Here is a 9,025-nt window from a genome sequence, read left to right as displayed (position 1 = left end):
GGGATGTAGCCTCCATTATTCTACTCTAGTGGTGGAACACTTTAGCACTGAACATTTTAGTTTTAGAGTGTGGAATATGCTCTCTAGGAGATTGGTTTGAAGACCACTGCTAAGCAAATGAAAAATTTGGAAAAAGACAAAAGCAAAGATGCTTGCCTGGCACTGAGAACACTTCTGGCAGCAAATGAATTGACTCTCTCTAGCATTTCTACAATGCCAAGGGCTGGGATCCCAGACAGCACCAAGCAAAGGACTGCTGGGCTTTGTGAGATGCAGTCACCATTAAAGACAGCTGGGTGAAGTATGGTTTTAACAATCCCATCTTTTTAAAAACATTACCCTAAATTCCAGCTGGTCGCTCTGGATATTTTTCGCTCTGTTCCCACCACCAAACTGAAAATCTTGCCATGACAAAGGAAAACCATCCAGCCCTCCCACAGCAGCCTCTTCTTCCCGAAAGTCATTTACAGGCTCCATTAGCTTGAGCAGCTCTACAATGGAGATGAGGGAGGCTGGAATGCATGAGGCTTTGTAGACAAAGCCTTTTCTTTACTTTTTGACCCAGACTCCACTTCTCATCCCTGGAGGTACTCAGGGATGGGTTCGTAGGCCATGGCACAATTCAGTATGGCTAAAATATTATTGAGAAAATACATCCACTTTTTTGTTGTTTTCTTGTTTTTGTAAAAGTGTTTAAAACTTTGCAGAAACTTTTTGATTTTGCTAGTAAGCACCTTATAAATGAACAACACAGAACGTTGGAGAAATTCAGACAACAAGCCATTAAGCCAAAGTCTTCTTCCCCCAAAACAAAATCAGTGGAGAAAAGCGAATTTTTTAAATCCTAAAAGAAAGTTAGATTCCTCACAAGTCCTCATTTAGGATTTTCCTTTGTTTTTCTGTGAGGCCTTTCAGTCAAAGGCAGCCCTATGAAAATGGGCCTATTAGGCAAAATTTAGCCCCTCACTCGACTAGATAGAAGGATTTAGTGTTCCAACACCTTTTGTAGATTGTGTACCTGCAGTAAGGGAGGAGACCAGTGGACAAGAGTGAGTAATCATCACAAGTAAAAATAAGCAAAAATAGAGAAGAAAAAAGATTTTTTAAAAGATGGTAAACGTGTAAAACTGTGCTCCAAGTTAAAATAGCTGACCCAGTTGGTCACAAACCACACTCCGTTCTGACACTGGCCCCTGAGTGGAGGGAGGAGATTTGGAACTCATCAGTAATAAAATAAGAGGAAGTTCATTTCTAGAGACAAGTGGTGAAGAGCTCTTGCTATAGACAAACCCCTGAGAAATAAAGAATTCCTTAAAAGGCACAGGGAAATTAAAGAACAAAGATGATTTTTAGAGATCTGGCCAGAGCCTCTTACTCTCAGTGGCGCTTCAGAGGGAGAGAGCTGGTTTTTCAGAATCTTTATAGAGGGCTCTGGCTCAGAAGGACAAGCTATTTCCTTTTTATCCAAGGATCAGATCACTATTCACAGCCCACACTCGCTTCTGCCTTGTTTCTCATTAGCAACAATAATAAGCCTCTTTGTCTAGGTTGTGCAGATAATTACCTCCATTATTCCTTTCTCTTGTGAAGTTCTATCAGTGCTTTTCACTTTTGCCTCTAAAATGAAGGGGCAGCTTAAAGTGTGCTGTGAGAGGTATGTGGTGAGGGAGGAGGGAAAAAGTGGAGAAGGAAAGATATTCCTTGGGAAACCCACTGCAGAACACTGGTGAGCAGAGACGGTCATGCCAAATTTAAAAACAGAAGTAAGGGATATCCCACAATGTGAATTCATCTACCAGGTAGTGGCATCAATCTTTCTGGGACCTCTTTATAACATAAGAAGACCAACTACCCCAGTATGCCAGGGATTATCTCAGTGTTAGCACTGAAAGTTTTATCTCTCTAGAACCCTTCCCTGAGATTCAGAAAGTCCCAATGGCAATGGGTATGAGAGGTTAGGGTAAAAGTGCAAAACCCATACTGTGCCTCCAAAAATAAATAGGGCTGGAAGTAACACTACTTTTTATTTCAAATTAATGTGACACAGCTTATCCACCCTCTTTAGTAGCTATTGCTGTTAATTTTTTTTTCCCATGACCACTGATGTTGGCAACCATTATTTGCAGCTCACGATGCATAATGAATTATCCATTGTTGTATTGCTTCAAGTGATAAGACTTAAATGTACAATCTAAGTACAATGCAATTAGAAATGTGAGCAGTCCATTTTTTTACTCTTGTGGATTAACTACAGTGCTTTGTACTGAGATAGTGCTAGTTCCATTTTTTTAATATTGTGTCTATTGTGACCATGTTTTCTGAGTTCACATAAGGAAAATAAAAGTAATTACAATAGCTACAGCAGCATGACTTGGACATCTCCAAAAAAGGAGGCTAGATGGCTGTGCTATTTTAATAATAGAAGGAAGGACACATACCACTGGACTAGAGAGGTAAGTAACCAAAACAGAGCTACTGCACAATCTGGAGAAAAGAACTCACGATGAAGAGGCAATTATGATGAAAGCACTGACTTGGAGATTGAATCTCACAAGTCCAGGATGAACCAGGGAAGTATTAGGTCATAAGAAGACAGTGTGGCTCTCATCTTGGGTGCTCTGTCTGACTTTCTCCTTCTTGAATCACCCTCTCTGTGGAAGCCAGCTGCAATGTTGTGAGGACTCTCTTTCTCAAGGTGACTGTAAAGAGGTGCACATGACCAGAAACTGCCGGCAACCATGTGAGTGAGCTTGAAAGTGGATCCTCCCTCAGTTGAGCTCTGAAATGACTGCAGCCCTGACTGACAACTTGGCTGCTATATTGTAAGAGACTCTGAATGAGAGGCACCCAGCTAAAGTTGTGCCAGAATCCGCACCCACAGAAACTATGTGATAGTACATGTTCATTGTTTTCAGCCACTAAGTTTGGGGTAATTGGTTACATTGCAGTAAACAACCAATACAATGGATGCTTTTCTCTAAGTCTTCCTGCCACAACCCACACACTTGCTGGCACTTGTAGCCCATCCTTTCCCTCTTCCCTCTTGCCACACAAAACATATGTGCCACTTGTCTGAGACTAATCACCCCACCAGTGCTCCGAACCATCTCCTTCTGTCTTTTCCAGGACCTCACCCTACCGATTAGTTATTCCTTCTGTCTTCAATTAGTGTCTTTCTCTCATTTCTATTGTCACAACTTTGAATGATTATTCAAAACTTTCCCATGATAAACCCATTCCCAACTGATATTTCCCTCTAGTGACTTCTCTACTGTATCTCTTCCTCTTCAAAGTTGAACTTTTAAAAATAATTATCTCCATTTCCTCAACTTCCAATTACAAAATCCATACCACCTTTATTTGAGAGAAATCAGTTTAGTCTTGCCCAAACTCCATAAACTTAACTCCAATGGCCTATTGTCCATCCTCTATTGGATGCCCTGCATCTACCTCACACTCAAAATATTAAAAACTGAAATCATTCTCCTTCACAAATCTGGTATTTCTCTTGTTTCTATCTCAGGAATGGCCCCATCACTTACCATGTCTGAAGCCTTGTTGTCATTCTCTCTTTCTGCCATCCTGTGCACAATCACCAAGCTAAGCCCCATCCACTTCCTTACTATCCGATACCTCCATCATGCCCAAGACTCTAGCCATATGGAACTACTTACAGTCCCTTGAATGAATTCTCCATCTTTTCTTGGATCTGGGGTTTTGTACCTGCTCTTCTCTTCACTCTATTCCCTTCCCCAGATAACTCCTAACATTCGAAGAGGCCTTCCCTAAGCAACCTAGACTGGGTTGGGTGCGCTGCTCTGCATTCCCATAGCTTCTTGGGTTATTCTTATCATAGAGCTTATGTCACGGTGTAGCAAGTATTTTGTTTTGCTTGCCTGGTATATTTTGGGAATGTATTTTATTCATTGCTATATTCTCAGCATCTAGGACCAGTGCCTTTCACAAAGAGCAGGCACATAATAAGTGTTTATTATTTTATTTATGAATACAAAATTAAATACAAATGTGTATAAATAAACAATATAAGGTTATGCTTTGGCTTCTTAGGGCTGCCCTAACAAATTACCACAAACTTAGTGACTTAAAACAATAGAAATTCATTTTTCACAGTTCTGTAGGTCTGAAATCAACATGTCAATGGGGCCACGTTTACTCCAAAGACCCTAAGCAAGCATCCTTCATTGATTTTTCCAGCGTCTGGTGGCTCTTGGCACTCCTTGGCTTATGGCTTTAAGGCCTAAGAATAGTCCTTTGTGGCTCACAGTTCTACCCTCTGGGCCCACAGCTCCATCACCCCCGAGCCTGTACTTTTAGGAACAGCCCCTTTTCCTATTTCCTTAGCAGCTGCTCCACCATCATCAGCTTCTGGGTCCACAGTTCATTCTCTGCATCATTCTCTTTTCCTTGAATGGTAGTACATATTTGAAGCTGAGTAGCTATATCAGTTCATTTCTTGCCTATAGAATTTTGGGAATCTAATCAATGTTTTTTATTTTGTCTAGTCTTTGTCCCTTTCAATCCAAGCTGGCAGGGTTTCTACTGATGTAACATTTCCAAAAACATCATGGGTCTCCCACGTATGTCAAGAGTATTCACTGCATTAGACAATAGAGTTCTCCACTGATTCTTCTTGGATAAGTTCATCTCTATGCCTGGCTTCTTCTGAGATGATTGATTGGATCCATGAGTGACATGGCTAATCTCTTCAATAAAACGTTGTCCAGTTATACCCTTGGCCTTCTCTCCAGAGCACATTTTCTCAACAGTGAATTCTCTAATTTTAGCATCCTTTGTAATCTGGATAGATTGAGAACTTCCCAAACCATCAAATGCTTATTATTTTTGCTTAACATTTTCTTTTTTTCTCATTTTCCAATAAGTTTTTCAATTGCTTAACAATTTTTCCCTCAGTTTATATCTTTTCTGTTTCATCTTACTATAAACAGTAAAGAAAAACAAGCTAAACATCCAACTTCATTGTTTACAAGTTCTGCTTTCCAATCTATAATAGAACACAATTCAGGCAAGTTTTCTGCCAGTTTGTAAAAAAAAAAAAAAAATTCTTTACTTTAGTTCCAAATAATGTTTCTGTTTTTTTTCTGACGCCTCCTTAGAAATGCCTTTATATTTCTACCAATAGTCTCTTCAAAGAAATCTAGGCTTTTTCTTTCATACTTCTCAAAATTCTCCCAGCCTCTACCCACTACCCAGTTCCAAAGCCACTTTCTTTTGTGTACACATTTGTTACAGCAGCACCTCACTTCCCAGTGCGTGATGGATACAGATTTATTTTTGTACTGCGAAGTGAGGTGCTGCTTGCTTTTCTTTGCAGAACCCAATCAGGGATCTACCAAAAAAAAAAAAAAAAAAAAACTCAGGTATTATACTGGATATACTGGAGAGACAGAGAGAGATTTATATCAAGAAATTGGCTTATGTGGTCATAGAGACTGGCTGGTTCAAAATCTGTAGGGCAGCCCAGCAGGTAGGAAATCCATAGGAAGAGTTTACTCTACTTCGGGGAAATCTTAGTTTTTCTTTTAAAGGTCTTTCACTTAATTGAATGAGACCCACCTGGATTACCAAGGACAATCTTTAATTTTTTTGAAACAGAGTTTCCCTCTGTCACCCATGCTGGAGTGGAATGGCATGATTTCAGCTCAATGCAATCTCCACCTCCCAAGCTCAAGTGATTCCCGTGCCTCAGTATCTCGAATAGCTGGGATTACAGGCATGCGCCACCATGCCTAGCTAATTTTTGTATTTTTAATAGAAACTTGGTTTTGCCATGTTGACCAGGCTGGTCTCAAACTCCTGGCCTCAAGTGTTCCACCTTCCTCAGCTTCCCAAAGTGCTGGGATAATAGATGTGAGCCACCATCCCTGGCCAAGGACTATCTTTACCTAAAGACAACAGATTGTAGATATTAACCACATCCTCAAAATGCCTTCATAAAAACAGTTATATTAATATTTAGCTAAATAACTTGGTACCATTACGTATTTAGCTAAATAACTTGGTACCATTATGTATCAGTGTTCTCCAAAGAAACCAAACTAATAGGATATATAGAGATATATAAGAGAACATTTATTACAGGGATTTGCTTATGCAGTTATAGAGGCTAAGAAGTTCCATAATCTGCTGTCTACAAGCTGGAGAACTAGGAAAGTCAGTGGTGTCATTCAGCCCAAGTCTGAAAGCCTGAGAATTGGCAGGGGGATGATGTGTAAGCCCTAGTCTAAGTCCAAAAGCCCAAGAACTAGGTGTGCCAATGTCCAAGGGCAGGTGAAAATGAATATTGCAGCTCAAGCAGAGAGAGAACATTTACTCTTCTTTCACCTTTTTGTTCTATTTAGGTGCTCAAAAAAGAGCATGGTGTTCACCCATATTGGTGAAAGCAATCTTCTTCACTTAGTCTACTGATTCAAGTACTAACCTCTTCCGCAACATCTTGTACAGTCGTCTATATGACAACATAAAGACACTGGCTCACAAAATTGATTTGACTGTTATATTTAATAGAAAAAAATACTTACATTGAATCATGAATGAAGTGCACAATTTATGATTTTGTTTATAAAAGTATGTAGTAGACCGGGTGCAGTGGCTCACGCCTGTAATCCCAGCACTTTGGGAGGCCGAGGCAGGTGGATCACGAGGTCAGGAGATCGAAACGGTCCTGGCTAACACGGTGAAACCCAATCTCTACTAAAAATATAAAAAATTAGCCAGGCGTGGTGGTGGGCGCCTGTAGTCCCAGCTAGTCTGGAGGCTGAAACAGGAGAATGGCATGAACCCAGGAGGCGGAGGTTGCAGTGAGCCGAGATGGCGCCACTGCACTCCAGCCTGGGAGACAGAGCGAGACTCTGTCTCAAAAAAAAACCAAGAAGTATGTAGTAAACCCCTTTGAATGAGGAAGCCAATTCAAGCCAACTAAGCTTACAAAATATCAATTTATAAAACCAGGATATTGATGTGTTAATTTAAAATAGAACTACACTAAGTGAAATAGATGCTGGCATCCTCCTGACAATTCCTCTCTTTTTTTGTGGAAGAGCCTCAAGGAAACCAAATTTTTAAGAGGTTACTTGAGGCCTGCTCTGGGTCCCAAAGGAAGGAAAATATGGAACACAGGGCTCTAGATAAGGTACTTACTATAGTATGTGAAGGACGCATACTATATAAACAAGAAACAAACCATGATGAGTAATCCATGGAGATTTTGTAGTTGATTTTCACTATAATGAAACTTTGCCTATCCTAACTAGTAAAATGGCATTGCATATTTTACTTGTGATATTTAGGTATGTCTCACAGCAATTTTATTTAATTTTTCTAAGTTTTTGGCAAACACTTTACTGTTGCTTGCCTCCAACAACAATGATCTGTGAAGTCATAAATAAATAAATTCTATATATGTAGAAAGAAGCTTCACGTTTATTAAGCTAAAAGATACTTACCCAGTTAACCCTAGCTCTGTATATATACCCTGAACTGCCACAAAAAAAAAAAAGCTGCCCTTACTTCAAACACTTCCATCTAATAATTATTGCTAAATAATTTGAAACTTTCAGGCAGAGCTTTATTTATCACATTCTTCTATCAAAGAACTAAGGAAGGACTGGTATTGTACCCAATAAGTATTTTGTTTGTCTTGTTGTTGTTGTTGTTAGAGTACTCTACAAAGCGTTTACATTAGTTCCTCCTATTTTGTACATGACATAGTACTCCTTCCCCGCTAGCCCTCAGGCTTGACCATCAATCCAGGCCCTCTAACATTATAGAAGGTATCCCACATCTGATCCATATCAAGATTCACCTTCCCATGAAGGAAAACTCTATGTGTGTGGAGATAAGAAAGATAACTTGAATCTCTTTTTCCTTTCTTCTTCCTCTGCTGGAAGTTCAGCAATACCATCTTGTTCTCTTCTGTCTCTTTTTGTGGGAGAAAAGAGAATGGGGAAGACACTTTGAAGGGAACGTTCCATGTCAAAGACTCTAACTTGCTGGGATTGAATCACTTCCAAGAACATACAAATGAAGGATATGCAGACATTTTGGAAAAAGTACTTGAGACCTGTAGGTACCATAGACACATTATATCTCATTTTTAGAGACTGGAAATTCATAAGTCATAAATATAATCAAGATATACATTATCTTCAATACATAATTTTCAATGTGATTATATTCAAAATCACAATTATGTAAAGGAAACTGGCTGCTGCTTCTAGCTTCCTGCTTTTCTTTGATAAGTTCCTTTGAGGACACTTACTTAGAAGCTCCAAAAATTAAGGCTATAAATAGCAATCAGTCACTGCAGAAGAGAGGACTACTCAGCTTAAGGCATTGGGAATGTTGCCACCTCTTATCAAGTCCTTCCCCTCAGTGTCTCTGGTTAACATCTAGCCAATGGCGGCAGCATGCAAGAGACACATCCCCTCCTTTGTCCTATTACCTTCTTATGGTCTTTAAGAGATGTGTTGAGAGTTATTTAAACCTTTACAAGGGATTTATATACTGAACAATGTTGTTTCATGACTATAATACAAATATAGTCATGAAAGGGCCAAGGATCCAGAAAATCTTACAAGGCAATTTTACAATTATCTGGACTAGTCTCTTAGCCAAAGAGAAATCTGTTCCATGGTATCCCTGGCAAGAAATATGTTAAAGGAATGGGGTCTTATACACAATATTTAATCACTGCGATGGCTATAATTTATTGAGTACTTATTATAAACCAGGGAATGTGTCCTCGCCAAAATCCTATGAGGGAAGTAAGTTTAGGGTCTCTATTTTACAAATAAGGGCCTTGAGGATTAGAAGCACTAAGTAACTTACCAGATATCTCAGAATACTTGAAAATAACTCTGGCATTTTCCAAATTTCATGATCTCTAATTTACATTGCTTCTAACAGGTAACCATTAAAGATTATGAAGTAGGGAGTGACATAATGAGCCTTTTAAGAAGATGGCTTTAATAACACAGAAATAAGA

This window comes from Colobus angolensis, unplaced genomic scaffold (genome assembly GCF_000951035.1).
Source record: "Colobus angolensis palliatus isolate OR3802 unplaced genomic scaffold, Cang.pa_1.0 Scaffold126, whole genome shotgun sequence".
Classification (NCBI taxonomy): Eukaryota; Metazoa; Chordata; class Mammalia; order Primates; family Cercopithecidae; genus Colobus; species Colobus angolensis.
The sequence above is the reverse complement of the archived record's forward strand: the minus strand, read 5'-3'. Positions refer to the sequence as shown.